Source organism: Panicum virgatum, chromosome 2N (genome assembly GCF_016808335.1).
Source record: "Panicum virgatum strain AP13 chromosome 2N, P.virgatum_v5, whole genome shotgun sequence".
NCBI lineage: Eukaryota > Viridiplantae > Streptophyta > Magnoliopsida > Poales > Poaceae > Panicum > Panicum virgatum.
In genome coordinates, this window is record NC_053146.1 from 38,619,377 (window position 1) to 38,643,221 (window position 23,845).

General features: G+C 44.7%; 3 long non-coding RNA genes across 3 annotated transcripts; 1 reads left to right on the forward strand and 2 right to left on the reverse strand.

The window, feature by feature from the left end:
• Window positions 1-430: 430 nt before the first annotated feature.
• LOC120658820 lies at window positions 431-1,435 on the reverse strand. Its single transcript, XR_005668857.1, has 3 exons — window positions 1,137-1,435; window positions 618-1,058; window positions 431-535 (listed from the first exon to the last, which is right to left on the reverse strand). It is a non-coding gene; the product is annotated as an uncharacterized LOC120658820 (long non-coding RNA).
• A 15,328-nt stretch (window positions 1,436-16,763) lies between these two features.
• LOC120660384 lies at window positions 16,764-19,029 on the reverse strand. The gene is made up of 2 exons (XR_005669570.1): window positions 18,715-19,029; window positions 16,764-18,620 (listed from the first exon to the last, which is right to left on the reverse strand). It is a non-coding gene; the product is annotated as an uncharacterized LOC120660384 (long non-coding RNA).
• Window positions 19,030-22,673: 3,644 nt separating this feature from the next.
• On the forward strand, window positions 22,674-23,612 carry LOC120658821. The gene is made up of 3 exons (XR_005668858.1): window positions 22,674-22,691; window positions 22,837-22,902; window positions 23,550-23,612. It is a non-coding gene; the product is annotated as an uncharacterized LOC120658821 (long non-coding RNA).
• The last annotated feature ends 233 nt before the right edge of the window (window positions 23,613-23,845 follow it).

The following is a 23,845-nucleotide window of genomic DNA, read 5'->3' on the forward strand; positions in this document are numbered from 1 at the left end:
TGGTTTGTGAGGGGTGAGGGGAGCCCCTTTTATAGTCCAAGGAGATCGTTTCCCGCCATAATTGATATGGAAATATGTGGGCACCGTCTTCTAGAGGATAAGATCGAATCTTCTGCCAAGAAGCACCTAGATGGGAGCCTGTCTGGGTTCAGGCGTCCCTAGATGGCACTCCCCCAGGCCCACCTTCCTCTGGTTGGCTGACAGGTGGGCCCTAACCTTATCCCTTGGGTGCTCGTGCCTTGGCGCGCCTGTTTCCTATGGTTTGTGGGAATGACTCGCACAGCATGCCCTGGACCATTCTCATTGCTCCTTGATCTGCCTTTCCTGTGATCACTTTGTAATTCTGCAAAAATACAATTTTTATGAGAATACAAGTAAAAATCAGTTTCTAAAGTCAAATGGAGAGTTTGAGTAGAGACAAGGCTGAGCAGTATACATTTACAGATGCTTTTTTCATGATGCTTATGTCAGAGTCCATCATGTTCAATGCAACATAGAATCCACACAACATGCTCCCCGATGGATGTTGAGCGCACTGCATGAAGGTACCAAAATGACACAAGTTAAGGCAGTTCCAAATATGTATTAAGGGGCCAAAAATAAAACCTCTCTCTTACCGGGAAATCTGTCTTGTGCGTGAGTTTAGCTTTGCTTTTTGACTTTGTTTTCGTCATCTTTTTCTCAATTTTGTCCATGTGCTCTGAATAGGCCCTGCGTGATCAGCAATATCAATTAAAAACATTAAGCGATGGAATTTGTGTGAACAAAACCTTCAATATACTTACCAGTTCACATCAGTTATGACGTCCTTGAACTTTCTCATTGGCCAAGTTTTAGCATAATCTAAATACAAAACAACATCCCACTTCATAGCAATGATCACTAGTATCCAGTGTCCACCGGTGTTTTAGGCACCCACCACAAAGTCGTGCTTCGTAGCCTTTGTAATTGCTTGTGTTACCTCTTTCGTCTGGAATTGAAGCATTGTGGCTGAGAATACTTGTGGATCCAAAAACCCGACATCGTTCTGCATCTGATTTGCCTATTGCTTCATTCTCCTACAAATGAACGAATTGTTAGCATGCATTTTTGTGGTAAAAATTAAAGAATATTGATTTTAGTTTGAAGGTACTTACAATGTCCAGCACCTCAACAAGCCAACATCCAGACTGTCCATGTTGAAAAGGTCATACAAGTCATTGAATCCAATTGTGATGCTTAATTCACCATCACTTTCAAAGTAGGATGCAGCCACCTTTGCAGTAATGCTATCAGCACCCTTTGCACTTTGTTCCATGAAGTAAGCATGCAAGGATTGACAACTTTGCCCAGCAGCCTCTAAAGCCTCTTCTGACGACAAAGGCTCACCAAGCTTGTATTTTGGATTAGCAGTAGTCCAAATAGTGCCAACATTTGAGTTTTTAGTGTTACTCCTGTTGTGGCTGCTGCTTAGGCATAGTCTGAGGTTGGTTGAGGTGCTGCAGGTGCTCATGCTGATGCTACTGGCTGATCTCCTCCTTCTGCTCATGCTGCTCATGCTGCTGGCTGAGCTGGGCCTTCTACTCATGCTCCTTCTGCTCATGCTGCTGCTGCTGGCTGAGCTGCTCCTTCTGCTCATGCTCCTTCTACACATGCTGCTGCTGCTTAATCTGCTGCTGATTGAGGTGCTGATTCTACTAAGGCTGCTTTGGCTGATTCTAAGCAGTAGGTCCATCTGAAGTTGTACCAGCTGATGTGGCTGCAGAGGTGGGAGCTCTTGACCTGGGTGGTATAACAATTCTTAGCCTTGGCCACTGTATCTGTTGCAAGAGAGAATCACCTAGGGTTGTGATCTCATCCCCTTCTCGGATAGGCAGTTTGATGTGCCTTGAATTGACCCACACATAAGTAGGTTGCACCACTACATACCCATACTCTACCGGTATTGTATGACAAGTCTCTTGATTTGGATAGACAGTGGCTAATGCGAGCTCCATGCTATAGTTGCCGCTGTAGCGAAAATGGCATCTCATGCCATATTTCAATATAATGTTTTGGTGATTGATATAGACAACACAACACTAATGCACACATTTAGGGGGAGCTAACTCTATAACTTATGTTAGTGTGACTAATATGCTTTAAAAGTGCTATTTGTTGTAGTCACCTAGAGCTATCTCCATGAGTTCAAATTTCTTTTGAACACTACCCCTACAAGTCACAATTGGCATCACAATTGGTGTCAAGATAGGAGGTGCCACAAGCTTTGAAAAAGGGGGAGCTTGTTCAAACAAAGGGAGATATGCCAAATTTAGTGGGTATAGCACTCTATCACTAGTAAATTTCTTTTGCTACTAATGCTCCTTGTTGCTAGTGGTTATGAAGCTTTTTAGGTGTTTGATGACAAAGGGGGAGAAATGTACCCTAAAAGCAAGGGGAGGAATGGAAAATGCAATGCAAAAGGATGCATGGTGATAGGGGGAGGTACTTAGTCAATGTGTGGGAGAAGTGCAATTTGATGATCCCATGGACTAAGGTACAAAATTTTCATTGCTCATATGGTTCAAACCACACAATTGTCTTACATTGGCCACAAGCCATTGTTTCACAATTGCTATCAAGCCGGAAGTACTTTTTCCTATGGACTAATCAAATGCCGGTAGCTTTTAAAATGAGTATTGAAATGTCATCCGAGCAAGCTAAGTAGTTTCTAACTTTTCAAATTGGTATCAATTTCATATTCTTGCAATTCATCTTGCTTGCTTTGGTTGTGTTGTCATCAATCACCAAAAAGGGGGAGATTGTAGCGAAAAATGGCCTCTCATGCCATATTTCAATATAATGTTTTGGTGATTGATATAGACAACACAACACTTGGACTAATATGATTGTTAAGATGACCATTCTCAGGCTTTTAGGTTCAAGTGATGACAAAGAGAAGATAGGCGTAGCTAGGCCCGAAGGGCCGCACCTACGGTGGTTCCGCTAACCTCTTCGGTCCAAAGGACAAGAATTGAAGAGACCGTGAAAGAATCCAAGTCGAAAAGATCAAGACAGAGACTTTTTGCTATCACCGGTTAAACCGATGATGAGCAAATTGTACTCACCGGTGCAATGAACCCAGAAGCTGAGGCTAGGGTTTTGCGTCGGTTGAACCGACGATGAAGATATTGAATATATCGGTGCAACGGCAGAAGAAGACCAAGGGAAATGCATACATCGGTTGAACCGATGATACACCGGTCAATTACGTCGGTGTAGTTGTCCAGAGAGTTGGTTTTCGGGAACTCTGGGACAGTTACATGCACCGGTTAAACCGGCGATGAAGATGCATTCACCGGTTGATTACGTCGGTTGATTAATGTAACCGTTGAAGTATAACGGCTAGTTGGAAAAAGGTGCTCACCAGTTAAACCGGTGATGGCACAAAGTGGATCATCGGTTTAACCGGTGACAGCGCTTTTTTTCAGCCACTTTTCCAACGGCTCGTTTGGGGTGTGTGGGCTATATATACCCCCCAAGGCCGGTTGCTGCATATGGTTGGACACCAGAAAAGTTGAAGGAAGTGTTGCCCAAGCAAACTAACATCTCCAACCATCCTAGCAAAGCTTAGTGTCATATCTAGCTTGTGAGAGAGTGCTTTGTGCACTTGTATAGGGATTAGTTCTTACGAGAGCTCCCTTGAGCAAAGTCTTGCTGCGGCAAGCAATCGTGTACTCGTCGTGTGACCCTCTGACTTGGTGTGGAGCGGCAACGACACTTTGTGCGGGGAAGGAGACCCCTCTTGGTGAGAAGCTCCAATAGTGAAGACGGTGCCGTTGGTGACGCTTTGAGAGAGACGGTGGCGGTGGCCTTGTCTTGGTGATTTGGCGCCACTTAGCCTTTGCTTGCCTTAAGCCTTGGTGGCGAACGCAAGACGGTGATCAAGCGAAGAGACTCGGCATCACACTTGTTCGTGTTGGACAAGTGGCCGTGGACGTAGGGAGGGACTTGGTGTCCTAACCGAACCACGTTAAATCGTGTGTCTTGGTGTCTTCACGGGAGTTTGCATATTCTCTCCCTTACCTCTTTACTTACCGTATTACGTTTCCGCATTTGCTCTATCTTGCGTGCATTTACTTTCCTTGTTAGTTTGATTAGGATTGGCTATAGGTTGCAAGTCTTTTAGGGGTAAGTAGAGAGTAGCATAGATAAACCTTAGTCATAACTAGCATGTGTAGGACGTGTTAGGTTTATCTTATGCAAATAGATTGAGCCCTAGGATAGAAAGCGATTAGCGACCCTATTCACCCCCTCCCCCTCTAGGGTCGGACACCCCGGTGATCCTTACAGCCGCCATCCAAAAGACTGCACTTAGTAGGCCCTGTGAGCAGGTCTATTGTGTCCGGCTCAGGTGATGGACAGAATGGTTGAAACTCATTGTTCTCCTCGTTGACATTTGCTTCTTCTTCCTCACAGCCATTACCCTTGCGGCCTTGGGTGATACACAGACCCTCTGGTATGTGCACGCCTGCAACTCTTAGCAACTCCATAACTCTAGTGATTGCTTCACCAACTATCTCTTCCTTGTCCACATCAGACCTCCTTTTTTTCTTCTTCCTGTACATCCAGCACACTCTTCGCCAAACTCTTTACCCCAGCCAACTGAACTAGACACACCTCGGACCCGACCTCGATGCTTTGCATTCTCAAGTGCCTCGGTCATAAGATCATTCTCCTTAACCCCAATGAAAGAACCATCGCTAGCTTGAGCTGCAATTCTTTTCACCTTATCTACTACCTCCGCCACCATAGGGGAACTGAATGCTACGTCCCCGCTTTCCACTAGTGTTCTTTCCTGACCTTGCCCACAGATATGGCCTCGAACGGCCAGGATATTGCTCCCAAGGGTTTTCTTTTCCTTCTGCGGCTAGCTTTTGGTCCTCCTCCTCCTCCCACTCTTTCCTTTTACCATAATAACCTTTTCTGTCCATCTTGTGGGGCTTATTGTGCTTTGCTCTCTTATCTTTCATATCTTGGCTCACATGCTCAAAAAATGGAGAATTGGTTGTATCCACAAACTCCTCCCAATCTTCTGGCTTCAAAAAAGGATGCTTCTCAAAGGGAAGCTCGTCTTGTGTCACAAAATCTGCTCTTAAATGGGGCTTGAATCGCTGTTGCAAACTCGCAATCTCTTTCATTAATTGCCTTGTTGTGATCAGCTATGGACAGATTGGCTGGGTACTCTAGCTTTTCCTCTAAAACTGTGAACAACTCATTCTTCTCGTCCAATGCGAGATCCTCAAGCTTGGTGTTGATTGACACACTCTCCCGAGCAATGAGGCCACATACCAATACAAATATGTCCCTCGCAGCATCTGGGGTAGGACAACCTTGGTCATCAAGACCAGTTGCAGTCAACTTGTGTGGCAGAACCACTTGAATTATCCCGGCTCAAGTGCGCAGGCCATCACCATAAAGGCAACACCGGCTCAAACGCACTTCAAACAGAACAATCCTTGGTCTATCGGGTAACGTCCCGATACAACCACCGGTTCTCGGATCGAACAAGCATACCCCGCACGAAGGCGAGTCCAGAGATATTACAACCACCATTTTACAACACAGACATAGTAATGATTACAAACCAGTTCAAACCATTATTACAAAACCAACTTAAGTAAAGCAGTTATACAAGCCATAACTATAAGTTCAGAGTTTAGACAGCGGAAGATAAAACACGACGGCTACAACACGTCGCAAAAGGACACCAGGCTAGCCCAAGCATGGTATCACTCATCATAGTCATTGCTGGTCGAAGACGTATCCCACTCTACGGACCAGCCAGGAAGCAATGAGCAAGGATAGGTCAAGCTAGCGATCTGTTCCTCAAAACTCATACCTGAAAAAGGGTTTCAACAGCAAGGCTGAGTATTCTAATACTTAGCAAGACTTAACCGTCAACAGGTATAAGTAGCCCACTTTAGCTAGACTATGCAAGGTTCAGTGAGGCTCTGGTTTTCCTTTTTGCTGAAAAGCAATAAAGAGTAGGTCCTTACTTTCAAGTTTTAGCTTTCAAGATTCTAGTTGATTAACCATTCTATGTAAGCAACTACTATCCAATCATGGTAGAAAACTAAGCAAACATCAAGATTGATAAATAATATTGTTGCTCTTATTACTCTGTGTGGCAAAGGGATCAAGCAGTCCCAAACTGTGAGAAGCAGACGATTCGAATCGAATTTCTTAACCTGGCCAGGCAAACCTAACACACACGTCTGAAACACCGTCGGGTCGTTCCCAAACAACCGTTGACCTTTCTTTCCGGCTTGTGGATAGTGCCACTCTCCCCGACTACAGGGCTCCAAGGCCGAACCTTGTCCCTTGAAGTCGTAGTGTTGTGCAACATAAAAATAAAACCTACCCCTAAGAGAGAGTGGGAGGTATATCCACTCCCCGGTCCAATTGGCTACTAGGCTTGCCGCGTACCATATTTACGGCATGTGGCTAGTACTTTCAAAAACTTAACCACCGCTACCACACACTGCGACCTTAGCAAGTTCATCAACACAGACGGGGTCTCACATAAAGGTCATGATATCGAACACAACCCCGTCTGTCGTCCTTATATTGATAACAGAAAGTAAACAAGCAGTTCCTATAAAGCTCACGAGTGACAGGCAATCACTCGACTTTTACCGGTCCTATAAGCTTAGCAAGTAGTCGAACTCAAGTCTAGTGTTCAGTACATAGGTTCCTAGGATCATGCATCTAGGGTTTCAATTCAAATCCTAAGAACTGTAAATGCATAAGCAAGTAATAATAGTAAATGATATTGATTTGAAATATAGGTTATGTCCGGGGCTTGCCTTCTCGGTAGTTGCTAACTATTTCAGCCCTAGGCTCTTCCGAACTTTGGTCCGGAGCTTCAGTTAGTTCAGCAGTGTTCACTTGAGCTTCGAGATCACCTCCGTCAGACTACGGGATCAGCTCGTACGTCCCGTCCGACAAAGTAGTCGTATCTATATGTAATGCAAGAACAACATTATAAACACACATGGGCAATCATTTATAGAGTAGTTAAATAACAAATCTAACTATACAAGGCATCATGATCAACAGCACAAGAAAGCTATACTAACTTCATAAAGTAAGTGGTGGTTGAATCCTATAGCAATCAAACCAAGGTTTGCTAATAAATTAACAACTCAGAGCACAAACATTAATAAATTTAGAAAACATTACCCTAAACATAACATGAATAGATTAAGCTATCCTGTAAAATTCATGCCAAAATATGTAGCCAAATAATCACAACAATTCAATCACTCAGATAACACCTAGAAAAAGATTGAATTACATAGACTAAACCATAGCAAAACAAAAGCTCAAAATTTAACAGAAGACCTACACAGGGATGAGTTAGCTACTGTGAATTTTCCATGATTTTATCTACAAAAAATTAATTCTGAGAAAATAAACAAAACAGAACAATAGATTAGCAAGATTCATTTTTAGCTCCTGTTATAGTCATGAACTGGGCCTCAAACTTCATGTACAAGCCATACTATCCAAAAATATCATTAAAAAATATTTTCATGATTTATCATCAGTAAAAACTATTTATCATAATTAAAGTCTAATAAACAAGGTTTAAATCAAAGAAATAGTTACACATGAGAACTAAGCATGAAATTTTTTTAGAAAAACTAGTGTCACATGAGTAAACTACCATAAAAATTTAAGAGCAAGACAAGCTTTTAATCATCAGATAAGAAAAAGATTATATAACTAGTCTTTATTTACCTAGTGACACAAAACAACTTGTACAGCAAAAACTTGCAACAAACACCTACAATATTATGGTTCTAATGCAAAGATCTTTACACAAAGATTCCAGAACATCAAGATTTGCTATTTTACAAATTTTCTACGAATTTCTATGAAATTTCAAAGTTCACTGCAAAAATTACAAAGGAGTCCTTAGAGTACTATTCAACTGAGTCTATGGCTATTCAAATAACACCCTGGGGTTTTGTTTCTTCCACCCCGAGGTCCCTGGGCCGGGTCAGAGAGGGGAGGCGGGGTTTGACCGGCCATTTCCCGGCGAGGGGCTCACCGGCGGCGAGGGTGGAGGGGTGTGGGAGCTTCACGGGTTCAAGGCGCACCACAAGGTGGTCTTGGGGTGCGGGGAGAGGCTCGGAGGCGGCGGCTCGACGGAGCAGGGCGGGTCGGCGGCGGAGGCAACCGACGGCGAGGGTGCTTCGGTGCGGATTGGGCGAGGGGAAGAGGTCTGGGAGTTGCGCGAGGTCGAGGCGCAACTGCTGGAGTGCTCAGCGTGGGCGGTGAAGCTGTAGTGAAGCGGATCGACGGTGGCGTCAAGCTCGCCGGCGTTCTGGGTGGAGCGGCGGCGCGTTCTGTGGCGTTGGAGCAATGAGCAAGCGAAAGGGTGTGCGGAATGGGTCGCTGGGGTTTATGTAGTGCTCGGGCGCGCGCTAGGAGAAGGCGGTGGCCTCTGCAGCGGGCTCGCCACCGCGACGGCGAGGTGGCGGCCGCGCGGGCTGCTCTAGGCGGCGTGGCAAGGCGAGGAGGCACCAGCGCGCAGCCAAGGGCGGTGGAGGAGCATCAGGGTGACGCGTGGAAGCCAGCGCGACGCAGAACGTGGCCGGGCGAGCTCTCCACGGCGCCGGCGATACTGCACAGCGGCGGCGGCAGGAAAAACAGAGGAGAGGTGCTGGAGGAAGGGGATAAGGGCTATTTTGCAATTTCTGAAAATTCCAGGGACTAGTCTGTAAACCAGCGATAACTTTTAAAATAAGGCTCAAATGAAAAAGTACCCAACATGAAAGTTGTTCAACTTTTCAAGATCTACAACTTTGATGTTGTGCAAAAATTTATTTGATCAAAGATTCAAGACCTAATTTTGAAAACATAGAAGGGAATTGAATTCAAAGGAAACTTGTCTTTTTCAATGAAATTTCACTTCAAACTTGGGCTGATTTGAAAAGTTTCCTGCCATGTAATGATTACACCACATTTTGCAAAAACACCCTCCACAAAAGCTATAATCACACATTCAATTCAAATTAAACTATAGAAAGACCCTTGCATAAAATCAATATTACACATATAACCTTTTCTAATTACAAAAAGGTCCTTTTTAAGCAAAACAAGCACATGATGTATAAAAGGTATGCAACACTAATGTGCAGACACCTAGGGTGTCACAACTTGTCTTCTGGCCATTTGGTTTGTGTCCTTGACTTGCGGGCTCGAGTGCTACTCCCAGTAGTGTGTGTTGAGTGAGCCTGTGAAGCAGGTGCACTACTGGCCTATGTAGCAGGTGCGCTGTTGGCCTGTGTAGCAGGTGCACTGTCACTAGAGGAGCTCGTTGTGAGTGAGCCTGCATAGATGATATTTCAGGTTGTCAGTAGAGAAACATAAGCATTCAAAATTAGCACCAGTAATTATATACTGGTTGGGGATAGGTACTAACCATTTGGATAGGGCAAAGCAATGCTCTAATTTCCCAAGGTCAAGCACCAGAGATGAGTAGATAAGTACAAATTACCTATATCATAGCAACAATCAGAATATGTACTATCAACCACAAAAACTATACAATGTAAAGAAGGTAAAAACAATGGTAGGTGCTAAGCTTGCATGCATCGATGGGGCCACCGCACCGGGTCTTACAGGGTATACACCACAATACCACAAGCCGCTCCGTTGGATTTTTTTCAGCCCCGAATAAAGACTTATGCAGCATAGCACCCACTACATAACTAAAGAAGAACAACAATGTTTCGCAAACCAAAGTAGGTTCAATAGTGATTGTTGACATACCTGGCAATCAGTGAGTAGACCAAATGTTTCTTAGCCAAATAGTATAAAATTAATATCATGCTAACTGAATAATAGTATGAAATGGAGAGCTCTAGTTTAACTTTGACAATCATGCAAACTGATAGCAGAATAAAGATTATGATAGCAAAAAACTATACAATGTAAAGAAGGTACAAACAATGGTAGGTGCTAAGCTTGCGTGCATCGAGGGGGCCACCACACCGGGTCTTATAGGGTATACACCACAATACCACAAGCCACTCCGTTGGTTTTTTTTTGCCCCAAATAAAGAGTTACGTAGCCTAGCACCCACCACATAACTAAAGAAGAACAACATGTTTAGCTAACCAAAGTAGGTTCAATAGTGAGTAGAATAAATGTTGCTTACCCAAATAGTATAAAATTAATATCATGCTAACTGAATAATAGTATGAAACGGAGAGCTCTAGTTTAACTTTGACAATCATGCAAACTGATAGCAGAATAAAGATTATGATAGCAAAAAACTATACAATGTAAAGAAGGTACAAACAATGGTAGGTGCTATGCTTGCATGCATCGAGCGGGCCACCACACCGGGTCTTACAGGGTATACACCACAATACCACAAGCCGCTCTATTGGGTTTTTTTTGCCCCAAATAAAGACTTACGCAGCCTAGCACCCACCAGATACCTAAAGAAGAACAGCATGTTTAGCTAACTTAAGTTCAATAGTGAGTAGAATAAATGCTAACTGAACAATAGTATGAAAATTCAGAACTTCAAATTTTGTAATCAAAGCAAGCTAGTAGAGGAGAGAATAGACTAACAATATTGAATTTTGTAATCACTGAAGAAACATTGTTGAATGATATTAGTGCAGAATAGACTAATTTTGCACACAGCACGAGCATATATAGCAATTATCAAACATGCAAAGGCAACACATGATATGACATCCTGTTGCTCCATTTCATCAAGCATGCAAAGACAAAACAAACATAATTCGTTCAGCTAGCTATATCCTTGGACTACACATAGGCACGCATAGATGAAATTCGTAATAATTGGACCATGACATGGTGAAACAACTAAGTTCAATGAATTCAACAATGGAAGCACTAGTTCACTGATTTCAACTACTCCTCATAGGCTAGCTATATCCTTTGAACCCTAGTTCATTGCAGTCATGAACAATAGAAGCACTACTATGAACTCTAGTTCACTCATTTCAACTACTACTCATAGAAATCAATGCAAGTACAACTAGAAAAATTGAGGAGACATGGGGGATGAAGGGAACTCACTCGTCCTCGAACATGAGCCGCCGCTGCGGAGGGCGAGCGGACGAGCGAGGGTGGCGCTCGCTGGCCGCAGAATGCCGGATCAGTCTGTGTCACCGTCTTTGGGGTGGCCGGGGATGCCGGATCCATCCACATCACCATCTTCGGGGTGGCCGGGGATGCCGGATCCGTCCGCGTCACCGTCTTCGGGGTGGTCGGGTTGCCATCATCACGCCGCAATGGGTTAGGGTTTGTTGGTCGAAACCCTAGCCACAACAGGTTGAGCTGATGTGAGCGGGGCTAGAGAAGAGGACGCGCATTGGGGGTTGGAGAAGAGCAGGGCTGCAGCGGCTAAGGCAAGCGGAGAGGAGCGGCGGTGGCAGAGGAGAAGAAGAGGAGAGAGCGGCGACGGTGGCGGCGATTTGGGAAGAGGAGAGACAGAGATGAGAGGAGAGAAGAGGGGAGCGGGCCTCGTTCGAAATTTTAAGAGGAGACCGTGTTGAAAATTTGGCCGGGTAGGAAGACGCTGACGCGTGGGCCTGACATTATTTTTTTGAAACTAAACTTGCTGCCTTCAAATGCCTAAGCTACTCGAGTTCAAAATCAACAAAAAATGTTTCTGAAAGATAAAAATAGAGGTAACAATCTAAGACATGGTTCATCCTTGGATCTGCTATGGTTTGATCACAACTCAAAAAGAAAAACAACCCAAACTGAATGTTCCACTAATTTTAGAGCCCAGAAAATATCACCTAAAATTCATAAAAAATGTCAAAATTCATCATTTGACATCTAGTATTTGAATAAAATAACATCAGTCATGGTTGTGTAATAAAAATATAACTAACTTTACAAGATGATGAATGTTGTATAAATAAATATGCATGAACTTAAATGAATGTTGATGAATGTTCCACTAATTATGCCCAAATGATTCTTATGATGCTCATATGTTCCATTTGAACTCATATCTTGGAGATAGTTCAAAAATGTGCAAGTTTGATAGGGATAATTCAAACTTATATCTCAAATTTATGATATAGTAATTTTAATAACATCTTAATGGTCTAAATATTCTACAAATTGATGTGGCAACCTGATTTGGGTCCCTAAACTTTATATAAAAATTTCAAATGGTTACGATAAAGGAAGAATATACATTGTATACAAATGCCTACATCTCTCACTGTAACCAACATGGCACCTTTTATGCCATTTCGAGTGATTTTGGTGATCGTATGACAACGCAATCAATGGGACTAATGATTTTGTTAAGTGAACATTTCTAGATCCCAGGGATGAAGTAAAAAGGCCATACAGAGCAAAACACGAAGAAAGAACTCAAAGAAACACTGAATTGGACGAGTTCTACTGAAATCAGTAGCACCGGAAGAACCGATGCCCATAGCATCGGTGCATCCGATGGTTGTCGGAAGATCCGACGGCCCTGCTTTAGGTGCAAGACTGAGCGCCTCTGGAGATCAAGTGAAGAATGAAGTGAAGCACCGGTTGAACCGACGGTGTCAAGTAAAGCATCGGTGCAATCAACGTACTATGTTCCAGAGACGTTGTCAAGCATGCCGCAGCCAACCTTTCAGCACCGGATGAACCGATGCCCCATCGGAGCAAGCGTCGGTGCAATGATGTCAGTAAGGTGCAATGGCTATCTGCGGATCAAGTGTCACCGGAAGAACCGACGCCTAAGCATCGGTTCAACCGATGGTTCCTGAAGTTGCTTCGGCCATGTCAGAGAAGCCAAAGGCTAGTTCAGAGCACAGAGTGACCGGAAGAACCGATGCCTCTGCACCGGAAGTTCTGATGCCTGCGCAGAAATCTGCCAACGGCTACAAATGGCTAGTTCGACTTGGAGGCCTATATATATGTGCTCTCCCAGCCATTTGGAGTTTGCTGGAGTTGCAAGAAGTCATACACACACCCGAGAACATCTCCAAGCCATACAAGAGCTCATTGATCATATCCTTAGGTTTTAGCACTAGCTTTGTAAAGTGTGAGTGCTAGATTAGCTCTTGAGTGAGTGAACAAGCAAGGTTGAGATCCTTGTGGCTGGTTCTAGAGTGAACCACACTTGTATTACGGTGCGCCGGCCCCTTGGAGCAATTGGTGGCTCGCCGGCAAGTCAACGACCCTCCTACTTGGTGTGGAGCGGCGTCGACGACATTGTGTAGGGGACAGAGACCCCTCCTTCGTGGGCAATCTCCCTTAATGAAGATCGGGATCAAGGTGACCATGATTGTGTTCACGGAAGAGACTTGATTGCCGGGAAGCGATACTCTTCGTGAGTGCTTCAACAATGTGGACATAGGGGCGCCTTTGTGGCAATCCGAACCACGGGATAAATTCTCGTGTCGAGAGTTCGCTTCCTCTCATCCCTCTCTTTAAGCTTCCGCATTTCATATTGCAACTTGTGTGCCTTTACCTTCTTAGTGTAGTATCTTGATAGGATTGGCTATAGGTTGCAAAACTCTTTTGGGATGAGGGTTACACACTAAGGTGAACCGTAGTTGCACATTTAGTTAGCTTGTTTTAGTTTAAGTTTTTGTGCAAACTAGTTGGAGCCATAGGTTAAGGTTTTAATAGTGCCTAATTCACCCCCTCCCCCTCTTAGGCTAGAGCACCCGATCGTTTTCACTCACATAGTTCCATACAATATTACTTGAACATTGAAGTTTTCCATACTTTACCACATGTTCGAACTCATATGCATGTCAAATTTGAAAATAACATTGTTCTCACCTTAATATTACAAAATACAATGTTGTAGAAAGTAATGGTTGTGCAAAACAAATGTTTTTTTCTATATGGTATTTAGAAAAAACAAGATAAGGCATAGAAATAGGATCTATGAAATAGAATTTGTAATTAAAAATGCTATTAACGAAAGGAGGGTGATTTTAGAATAATTCAGGAAAAAGAAACATCAAATTTGGATTAAGTATGACGGAGAAATACCAGTTACAAATTTTAATTCTAGGTTAGAAGGATAAATACCAACTCTATCTGCATCCCATAGAACTGGACCAATCGCGGGCTAACACCTGTAAAATGCTAGTGTGCCCGCAGCGGCTATAGAAAAAATACAGGTATAATGAATTCAGAGTCCATGACCAAACGCCGAAGTGGTGCAGTGGTAGTGCTTGCACTAGAGTAGCAGCAGGTCTAAGGTTCGAATCCCATGTTCCACTCCTGCAGCTATAGAAAAAATATTGGTAAAATGAATTCAGAGTCCATGACCAAACGCCAAAGTGGTGCAGTGGTAGTGCTTGCACTAGAGTAGCAGCAGGTCTCAGGTTCGAATCCCATGTTCCACTCCTTTTTTTTTGGCACAACTCTTTTTGGCAAAAAAAAGGGGTGACTGAAGCAGGACTCAAACCGCGGTCGCGGCGTTCCAAAGCAAAGAGCCATACCATCGCACTACTGAAGTAAGTTCAAATAGTATCAATCTATCTATTCACTTAAATAGATAGTATACACATAATGCCCATTACAAAAATGGTGATCCATGACTATAACTCATGGACCGGATGTGGACTCTTCCTCTCCCTCGAGCTCATCTCCTCAGACTGTCAGACTCTTCCTCTCCCTTGACGGCGGCGGCACATCTCCCACCCCTTCCCTCGACGGCGGTGGCGCATCTCCCACCCCTTCCCTCTCTCGATGGCGATGGCGCACGACGATGTTGTCCTGAAGCGGCAGATCTATGCGCGGCTACAAACTCGGGGCAGCGATGGTTTTTTCATCTCCATGGGTGGCGGTACTCCACCACAGCCCCGACAGGCCCGCCGCGCTCCCCCCTCCTCCCCAACAGGCGGCGGCGGCGGCGCTACTCCACCACGGTACCCAAGCGCCCGCCTCACTTGCCCCTCCTCCCCAACACGTGGCGGCGACGGCGCCAAGCCTCACAAGCTGTAGACCCTCCGCACCTCCCCCTCCCCAACAGACGGCGGTGACGGCGCCAGGCGGCAGAAGCTGGAGGCCCGCCGCGCTTCCCCCTTCCCAACAGGCGGCGGTGAAGGCGCCAAGTGGCAGAAGTTGGAGGCCCGCGGCGCTTCCCCTCTTCTACCCTACCCGCCGGGCTTCGATTGTGCGGCCCTTTCGAACGCCCGGCGCTGCACCACCTCCTACCTGCCGGCGCTCTTCATCGACGTGACCTCAAGCACTGAGGAGGAGAAGAAGAAGGGGACGACGACCTCTAACAAGAAGGAGAAGGGGACGGCGAACAAGGGGAAGGACCTCAAGCTCTGGTTGAACGATTCAACCATCTTGTGCAATTTCAAAGAGATGCTTTTGTAGGGTTCAATCCACTGTTCTTATATTTGAGTTAATCCTGCAATGCAATTTCTCTAGAAATAATAAGCATACCATCTTGTTTTAGGGTTTAGTGTCAATCTTGCAATGCAAAAAAATTCAGCAACTTCATGATTATATTTGAGTTAATCCTGCAATGCAACTTCTCTAGAAACAATAAGCATACCATCTTGTTTTAGGGTTTAGTGTCAATCCTGCAATGCAATTTCAATTCAGCAAGTTCATGATTATATGAGATAAGAGAGTGGACTTAGGAACAAAAGATTTTGGTGTGAGATTATAATTCAGCAAGTTCAAAGCTAGGAACAAATGATATGAGATAAGAGTGCAAGAATAGCTTTCAGATCTGAGCAGTTAGCACAACCTTCGTTGTTAAGTTGTTTTGTGGATGCCTATTTAATTGTGCTTGTGCTAGCATTTGTTTTATGACTATATTTTGTTAGAAGCCTTTTATAAACCAACAATTTACAGATCTCAATTGATGATCAGTGTTTTGTTATGGTCTTCTAGCATATATGTGGATTTTGGCCTCAGGACACAGAGTTTTGTGTTATGTTCTATATTTTGTTAGCAGTTATGGAATTATTTCAAATATAATTGAGCTAGTTAACCTTAGGTGATGTGGATCTGTGCTGTGTTGTGTTGTGGTGGCCATATTGCCAGCCAATAGTCTGGTTGTCTTGGAAGATGATGTTGGTGTGAAATTAATTTTGCAACAATGATGATTTCTTATCCCCTATTTATTTGCTGAAGTGTCTGTTGTGGTGTGAAACATTTATGTTGTTACTCTTGTATGTTTTCCGAGCCTTGATTTTTTTGTCTTAATTAATGAAATTTATTAGCTTGCTTCAATTCATGTAACTATGCAAAATAATTTTTTAGTGCTAATGTTATCTGAATTCAGTATACAGTCTTCATCTAGCATGGTTTTTAGTGCTAATGTTATCTGAATTCAGTATACAGTCTTCATCTAGCATGCTTTTTAGTGCCAATGTTATCTGAATTTAGTATACAGTCTTCATCTAGCATGGTTTTTAGTGCTAATGTTATCTCAATTCAGTATACAGTCTTCATCTAGCACAATTCGGTATACTACAATCTCAATATACAATTCAGTATGCATGATTGTAGTTATTTTTTATCTTGCAGGTCCCTCTTAAAATGATAAGCTCCTGGGACTTGCACAACAATTTGGTAGCATCACAGGAGAGGGAGAAGGCACTTGCAGATGAGCTTGCAAAAGAAAAGCAAAGGAAGAAGGCACTTCAGCGTGCACTTCAAGATGCAGCCAAGAAGGCAAGACCTAACATTTAGTGGATTAAAAGAAGCTGGTGGTCGAAGCTTTTGGTTTGGGGGGGGGGGCGAGCTGATAGTTGCAACATTTAGGGTTGAAGTGGATAGGGCACACAAATTTTGTCCATGTCTGTGCCCACTAAGGATCATATAACACTCTCTAGACATGTGTTCCTCCTAATGATATATGTGTTTGTGTGATGTGTGTATATATGTGTTATATGTGTTATGTCAGTGAAAATGAACTTCTGGGAATGCTTGAATATCTTGTGTCATCTGTCATCTATGATTTCTGCTAAATGCCTGATAGAATGGGAATGCATCAGACCATATGTGCCATATATGTTAAGTGTTCTGTGAATTGTGTCATACGTAATAGGCATAGTGGTAACGCCCGTTACTGATTTCTTCTTGATGTGCATGTTGTCAATCGAGTGATGAACATCCAACAACTCACAGTACTCTAGCTCCCATAGTATTGATTTCTTCTTCCATGTCCCTTGCACATCTTCTTCTTCACCATCTCACTTCTTTCTTTTGCCAAGGATGGTCTTTTTCGATAATTCCTCCATAGTTTTTATGTCTTTCACTTGCAAGTGGACCTCCATTCCACACACATACGGAGGCACCGTTCGATTCTCCTTTCTTCCATCAAACTGACCATCCATGTTCCCATATGGATGTTTCTTGCGGAGGAAACGACGATGCCCCATAAATAAAAATTTCTTCGAGTTTCTCAGCCACAACGAGCAGGTTTCATCTAAGGAATGGGGGCAAGCTTTACCCTTTCTTTTACTCTGCTCGGACAAGTTGCGATGAGCTGGATTGTCGTTGATGGTGGTGAACAACATGTCGTGCAATGTAAAGCGCTCATGCTTGAACTCATCACAAATCTCCTTCACACCAAGCTTCCAAAGTGTCTTCAAGTCATCAACTAAAGACCTCAAGTAGACATCAATTAGGTCACCGGGTTGCTTTGGACCGTATACCAAGATTGTCAGCATCATTTTTTTTGTTTCTTGCATAGCCAGGGTGGAAGGTTGTAAATTGTCAGTACAATAGGCCAGGTGCTATGCGTTGAACTCTGGTTACCAAATAGGTTCACACCATCTGTGCTCATTGCGAACCGAATGTTCCTGCAATCATCGGCAAACCAACCATAGTGGGAATCAATGTTACCCCACCGTGCTGCATCTGTTGGGTGCCTAAGCTTATTTGGCTCCTTCTTTCATCCTTCCTTATGCCAACGCAAGAGCCGGGCCTCCTTTCGTGTGGCAAACATACGTTTCAAGCGGAAAATGATTGGGAAATACCATGCCACCCGCACAGGACCCACTCGGTTACCTTTCTTGCCTTTGATCATATGACCCCCATCATCGACGTCATCGCCATTATCACCATCTCTTTTCCTCTTGTATCGATGATACCCACACTTAGGGCAATTGTCAAGGTCCTCATAATCTCCACGAAACAGAACACAACTATTCTTACATGCATGGATTCTTTCAACCTCTAAACCCAAAGGACAAATTATCTTCTTGGCCTCGTAGACAGACTCAGCCACTTGGTTCCCCTTTGATAGCATGTCTTTTAGCGAATCCGAGAGTTGTTTGAAACTTTTGTCAGTCCAACCATGATCTGCCTTCAACTGCAAAAGCTTGAGGCCACCAGAAAGGCGAGAGTACTTGGCACAACCAGGATATAGTACTTTCTTTGAATCTTCAATTAGTTGTTTCAGTCTCGCTAGTTCAGAAGATGTGTACACCCCTTGGAACTCAGCATCCCTCACCATTTCATCAACGCTGTCCACACGGGCTTGCACATCATCATCATTGAAGCCAGAAATTTCTTGTTCAGTGAGATCTTCGGGCGGGAATGATTCATCTTCCCCAAAGTTTCTGCATTCTTCTTCCCAAAACTTCCGCATTCTTCCCCTATAATAATGACAAATGAATGAGTCATAAAAATATTCTAATGAGGTAAGACATTCTGCTTTACCCTGTAACAATGAGAAATGAATGAGTTCACCTTCATTAAGGGCTTCATCATCATGGCGTCGCGCTGCCCCTTCATTAAGGCCTCGAGCATGGCGTAGCGATTCACCTTCATTAAGGCATTCTGCTTCACCTTCATTATTGCCTTCCTCGCCGTGCCTATTCCAACACGTATATTTCTTTTTGAATCCATGTGTGATCAAGTGGTCGAAAATATTGTCCCGTTGTGCAAACTTCTTTTGCCCGATTCTCATGTCCTCCTCCGCTTTATCAAGAAAACCATTGACCCCGTTTAGTAATGTCTCCCAATGTCAGGGTTCTCTGTACATTCAACCCCGATCATCAGCCACCATCTGCAAGTCCATTAATGAAAACATGGATCAACATGAGAGTATTGTGGTGCTGCTGGGTAGCTTTAGAACAAAAATAGATAATTATTCAATATTGGTTCCAAGTTCTTTGATTCATGTATTGTGTTGCTGCTTATTCTACTAGAGATTTGCCTACAAATTAGGAGGGGCAAATTCCATACCTTGATGAGGAAAGGAGGGTGGCGCCACTCTGCCGTGGTGAGCGATCACGACGACGACGGCCGACGGGCGGCGCTGCTGCAGTGAGGGCGGCGCAGGCGCGCTCGTGCTAGCGGGTGGAGGGGCGAGCAAAGGCACTCAAGACGAAGGAGGCGGTGGTGAGCACCCACGCGCTGCTGCAGCGGCGACGACCAGAGAGCTGCGCGCTGTTGCGCGGTGAGCACCCACGCTGCTGTAGGCACGACGGGAGGGTACACAGTGGCGCGCCGGAGCCACGTTGTGGAGCCAAGTGCAGCCGGAGGGGGTGTTCGAGCCACGATTGAGGGTTGTGGAGCGTGGAGGCGGAGGGCTCGGGCGAGCAGAGGCACCGCCGGCGGTCGCAGCGGCGAAGGACCGTAGACTGCAGATTCTAAAGAAAAACCAAATGAATGGAAGTCACATATTCAAGAGAAGTATAGTCAGTTTAGCTAAAACAATTAAATCCTTGCAAAGTCAATCACCCACTCATCATAAGAGATGTACCTTCAAAGTACATGTAGACACCATCCTTTCGGCGCCATGGCTTGCGCTGCCTCACAATAACAGCTGGCATCACCTTCTTCCTGAGGTCAGGCTTTCCCTTCTTCACAGTTGCCATAACCATGTCACCAACACAGGCTGAAGGAAGCCTGTTAAGGGGGTGTTTAGAAACAGGGACTTCAAAAAAGTCATAGGGACTTTTTAGTATTTAGAAGTATTAAATAAATATTAATTATAAAACTAACTGCAGAACCCTGGGGTTAAACTGCGAGACGAATTTAATGAGGTATCTTAATCTATGATTAGCGAATGGTTACTGTAGCATCACTATAACAAATTATGAATTAATTAGGCTCATTAGATTCATCTCGCGAAAAAGCACTCAGCTGTCAAAAAACATTTATAAACAGATTTTATTTAATACTATAAAATAGTAAAATTCCTTTTGATGTGATAGGGACTTCTGGAAAAAGTCCTGGAGCCAAACAAGGCCTAAGGCGCCCTTTGATTCCCTTCACTGAAATGATGTATAGGTTCTTTGCTCCAGTGTTATTAGCTGAAACGACTGAGCCGCGCAGACCGTTGACTGTCTCACGACGCGCTCACTCGAGCCGTGCTGGCCTCGCGGCCCACGAGATGCCCGCGGCCTGCCGCCAGAGCTGGGCCTACCATCGCAACGCACCGCCGCGCTCGCCGCTGCCCGGTGCGCAACGCGCCCGCCCGAGCCGCGCTTGCCCGGCGGCCAGGCGCGCCCTCCGCCTCCCCAGGCACGTGCTAGCTTGAACCGCGGCCGCCGTCGCTGCTGCAGCACACTGCCGGAGCCGTGCTGGCCTCGCAACCCACGAGCCTCCCGCCGCCGGCTGCCGGAGTCGAGCCAGCCACCGCAACGCAGCATGCCCCGCCGCTCTCGCCGCTGTTCAGTGCGCGACGCGCCCGCCCGAGCTGCGCTTGCCCTGCGGACAGCCGCGCCCTCCGCCGCCCCCACCGCACGCGCCTGCTTGAGCTGCGGCCGCCATCGCTGCCGCAGCACGCGGCCGGCGGAGTCGCCCGCGCGAGGAGAGCACCCGCCAGATCTCGATTGGATCAAGAGGAAACCCTAGCCGCCCTCAGGAGAGAGAGAGAGAGAGAGAGAGAGAGAGAGAGAGAGAGAGAGAGCAAGCGAGCGAGGAGGAGGACGGTGCGGAGAGAAGCGGTGTCGAAGGGATTGGATCAGAGAAAAGGAGAAAAAAAGCACCACGGCCGGGAACCGAGCTCTGGCCGCCAGACCGGCTGCGAGCGAGGCGCAGAGGAGGCGCAGGGCGCCGTGCCCCTTGATGGCCGGAGCGAAGGCGGTGGTCGCAGGCGCGGATGCAGGGCGGGCCGTGGCGGCGGTGATGAGGCTGAAGGCGGCGGCGTTGGCGAGCAGAAGCGTCAACGGCGCCCACTACAGCGCCGTGCTCGCCGCCGGCAAGGTGCGGCAGCGGGGCTACCGGCGCCTCGCCGCGGCGAGCCAGGCGGAGGCCAACGACGGTGCGGGGAGAAGGGGGCACGCGGGAGTGACAGGGTATGGGCAAGGGGACTGGCGGCGGGAGCAGCAGCTACGCAGGAGGAAGACGTGCGACAGGCAGGATAGAGGGGGCGAGATTTTTTTCGGTCGGCGGCGTGCGGGACGGGTAAAAGAAAACACGAGCCGAGAAAGGGAACGGAAGCTTCCCGTCGAACTCAGGCAAACGTGTGAATGCAAGAAAAGATCGAACGAGCGTGTAGAAGCTGAAACCATTGAAGGCAGGAGCAACGTAGATAAAGGCCATGTTTGGCTACACATCACATCACAATTTCACAAAAAGACGAATGTTCGCATGGAGTAATAAATGAAGTCTATTTGCAAAACCTTTTCAGGGATGAGTGTAACTTTTCGAGACGAATCTAATGACTCAAGTTCCCGTCTTGATTAGCGACAGTGATGCTACAGTGACCGTGCTCAATTATTCACTAATTGTACGGTCAAAGACCTCATTAATTAGAGTAAGTGATACAGTACCATAGTTGTGGAGGTAATTTTGTAATTAGACTTTATTTAATACCCCTAATTAGTGGTCAAAGCATCATTTCTCTCTCATGAAAACATTTTCACGTCTAAACCAAACATGGCCAAAAGATCGAACGGACGACACTATTTTGGATGACATGTATAGCCCTGGGGCGAGACTTTTGCCCGCCCTTTCATTTTAGAAATGGGAAATCATTAACGTAAGGTCTCACTTCTGTTTTTACACTGACAAGCCATTGTTATATTTAATTTTCATTGCATCGGTATACATTGGCAGAGTTCTTGTTGGTGGCTTCATAATCTTGGAATTTCCTGCGTAAAATATACAACCCTTAAAATTGTAAACTGGATGTTTTTATCTCCATCTGCGAGATATGAAATGGGATGGCTGTTTTCATTCTCTTCAAACAAGATATGTTTGATAATGTACCAGTTGAATGTTAATATCCCTGGTGAACCTATATGCCATTTTCCATTTTATTTAACCAGCAAATCTGCTCTTATTGGCAGTGGATATCTTCTGCTCTTAGGTTACCTGTCTGCTTTGGAAATGTTCTGTTTCATCTAATGCAAAACCTTTTTGTTTCCATTTCAGCAGTATACTGGATGCGATCGACACCTTCTCTGAGCATGGCTGTGTTTAGTTCCACCGGAAAAAACACTGTAGCGTCAGAAAAAACCCTGTGGCGTACTGTAGCATGTTTCGTTTGTTTGTGGCAAATATTGTCCTACCACGACCTAACTAGGCTCAAAAGATTCGTCTCGCAACGTACATCAAAACTATGCAATTAGTTTTTTATTTACCTACATTTAGTATTCCATGTATGAGTCATTTGCTATATTTAATGTTTTGATGTGATGGAGATGTGATGGAAAATTTGGATTTTGGGGGGAAGTTTTTTGGAACTAAACACAGCCCATATCATAATTGGGGTAAGCTGAACATTACCTTTCGTTCACAGCTCTAGCCCTGTGAATGCCGCGCAAAGTTTGCCTGCCATTTTCTGAATGTGTCAGGTTTTCTGAAGTAACTTTCAGATGTTTTAGGGCATTAAGAATGAATGTTTTCCTCTTGCAGATCTTCTACTTTGTGGGGTTTGGGCTGTTCTGTTTGGAGACGCTGCTGAGCATTGCAGTTCTTCAGGTCTAAAATAAAATCTAATTCTCAGCAATCAACATTCTCATTCATTCCTGCTTTTCCCCTTGGTGTGTATGCATGCATTCTAGGAAACGGTCCATTGTTCACAGCATGCTAAACTGTTCAAGAATTTATGTTTTAAGTCTGAAATTTCCCTGCCTTAATTCACTTTTTTTAATAAATAAAGTATTTTGGACAATAACTTCATGAGTGTTGTAACAAGTCTAAGAATTATGTTTTATATATCTGTATCTGCAGAGTCAAGTAATTTTATTGTAAATTAGGAAAGGATGTTTGATTTCCCCTCTATAGTTTTACAGTATCACTTCGTAGAAAAACACATGACATTGTTACCGATTTGTTAGTGTCTGAATGCTTAACAATATCTCCTGATGTGCCATGCTGTTCTTGTCTTGGTGGTTAATATTATAGATGAGCAATTACCTATTTTTAAGCTTTAAGTTCTTTGCATAGAAGATATATTTTGATGATCCTAAGAATCTGTTGCATCAGAAGTAACTCCAATATGAATGTCATGATGTTTAATTGCTTTTGCTTTTCATTATTATTACATGTTTTGGCTTCCTCTTCTGAAACATGTAAAGCATTGTGCTAATGCTAAACATTTGCTATTGTTTGTGTTATGGATGCAGAGAGTGTACATGTACTTCAGAGGGAACAAGTGATGCCAGCCATGATTGAAAACTACATTTGTCAAAAAAAAAAGTGGAGAATTGCTTGTGCATGCTAGTAGCACGTGTTTGTGTGACGGTTTTGTGCATACCTGTCATGTACTCCTTGAGTCTATCGTTTTGTATGTCCATGCACTACTAGAAAACAGGCCAAAGATCCAGGCCAAAAGTACCACTTGTTGTTTGAACCGATACTAATGTGAGGCATCAGCACCGACTGCAACAATAGCCGGTACTCTTGGCCTGCGCCGAGCGCT